Below are 2370 nucleotides of genomic sequence, written 5' to 3' on the forward strand. Positions count from 1 at the left end.
AGAAGTCAAGAAAAAAATAGACGTATTGCATTAGGAAAGTGTGCTGCAGAAGACCTCTTTGAAGTGTTCAAGAACAAAGGTATCAGTTTGAAGACTAAGGTGTGCCTAACCCAAGCCATGGAGTCCTGACGTGGTATCTTAGGATAAGCATTCAAACGAAAGGTTGGTTTGAACCACAAGTTTGGTTGTTCAAGCTCACCAGTCTCTCCATGGAAACCCTATACAGTGTTGCTATGAATCAGAACCAACTCCATGGTTCTAACAACAACAACAATAACAACCCATGCCACAGTATTTTAAATTGCCTCATATACAGGTGGAGTCCTTGTATGGTGCTATAGTATAAGCACTTGACTGTTAATCACAAGGTCAGTGGCTCAAACCCACCAGCTCCTTTGAAACCCTATACAGTGTTGGAACTAACTCAATGTCAATTTCACAACATAAGCATGTGAAAGTTGGACAGTGAATAAGACAGACCATAGAATAATTGATACATTTGAATTACGTTGCTTGAGAAGAATATTATAAGTACCACGAATTACCAGAAGAACAAACAAACATTTGTGGGAAGAATCACAGCCAGAATAATCCTTATAAGCAAGGATGGCAATCGTTTGTGTTTCATACTTCTGATATGTTCTCAGGAGAGACCAGTGCCTGGAGAAGACATCATGCTTGCTCAAGTGGAATGCCAGTGTAAAAGAAGAAAACTTCCAAGGAGATGCATTGGCACTGTGGCAGCAGTGGGCACACACATAACAACCCTTGGAGGATGGTGCAGGATCAGGCACTGTTTCATTATGTTGCGCATAAGGTCACTATGAGTTGCAACTGACTTGACCACACCTAGCAACAACTGCAACAATTACATGTGAATATTATGCTGATGGATATTAAACTTAATGTTGTTTCTCTAATGATACTATTCAAAGCAATCTGTGGATTCAATAGAATCCGCAACAAAATTTCAACAGATCTATTTGTGATTATTGTAGCAAAGTCCTTGAGTGTCAGCCAAAATGGAAAGGAACCTGGGAAAAGAGTTGTTCCCCAGGGCAGAGAACACTTACTATTTAAAGAGTACTATTTGTTCTGAGGATATATTATTCTTTTACAAGGTGGTTAACTTCTGTTTCAATGGCAATGAGTTTTTAGCCATAAAAGGTTATTTGTTATTTCAAATGTGACTTTTAATTAAATCAATGGGTAAGTATGAAATTTAACTTAATTATACAGGTAAGCATGAACTATTTTTGTTCAATATCAAATTTAATTTTATGTTCATCTATATTTTAGGAGACAATTCAATTTTAGGAGATATAAAAAGAAAATCCACTATTTTTTATTCCATTTCAAACACTCTTCAGATACTCACTGCATTTTTCTTATTTCTGTGTTCATAAAATGAAATGAGAACAAAATGGGAAGAACTCAGAATACAATATCTCAAAGCTTATCATCTTTATTATTATCACCATCATCCAAAGTACAAACATTTAGGAACTGATTACTATATGGTAAGCATGTATTTAAGTATTTTACATGCATTAAATTTTGTCTCATAGCTTATTAAATTCCAATATGTAAAAATAAACAAGATAATGAGTGAGTAGACATTTTTGAAATTGATTTGTATTCTGCAGGAAGCAATATAATGTTTGTCAAGAGTTAAATTCCAAAATAAACAAATCTGAAAATACTAGGATTCTGTTGGCACATTTTCTTTTAATCATTAGAGATTTCTGCCGAAGGAAAACATCCTCTAAACTGCAGTCATTTCTAATATTTACTTCATATCTTCTACCTAATTTTACACTGACTCTTAAACCAATCAGTATACAGTATACATAGATAATGATGATGCTTTTGTTAATAACAATATCTCAGCCACCCCTCAGAAACTCTATATGGGGTCTCTATGAGTCAAAACCAACTCAAAAGCAATTAAAAACAACAACCTGAATATACAGTTGTTTTTCTTTTCTTTTTTTTTTTTTTTCTGAGCTGTCTAAATGGTAGATCCTAAAGATTTGTAAAAGTCATGTATAATTTGAATAGTTATACATTTTCTTATTTTAAAAGTGTCCTTACTTGGAGAATCATTTTCCCTGTTCATGATTTTGTTTCTTCATTTTCAAGAAGAGGACATTTTGGTCACACATACTCACATAAATAAGGGTTTTTAATACATGTAGAACGTTAGATTCTTGGTTTTACTTACTAATTATTTCCTCATAATTCAGTTTGAGGTTTATTTTCAGATATGCTACCCTGCTTCATCAGTGGGGAATAATGTGGACAGGGAGACTAAGATGAAGAGAAGAGTTTATGAAACGATCTGACACACAATAATTAGTAGGCAGTTTC

This window comes from Chrysochloris asiatica, unplaced genomic scaffold, assembly GCF_000296735.1.
Source record: "Chrysochloris asiatica unplaced genomic scaffold, ChrAsi1.0 scaffold00535, whole genome shotgun sequence".
Lineage (NCBI taxonomy): Eukaryota > Metazoa > Chordata > Mammalia > Afrosoricida > Chrysochloridae > Chrysochloris > Chrysochloris asiatica.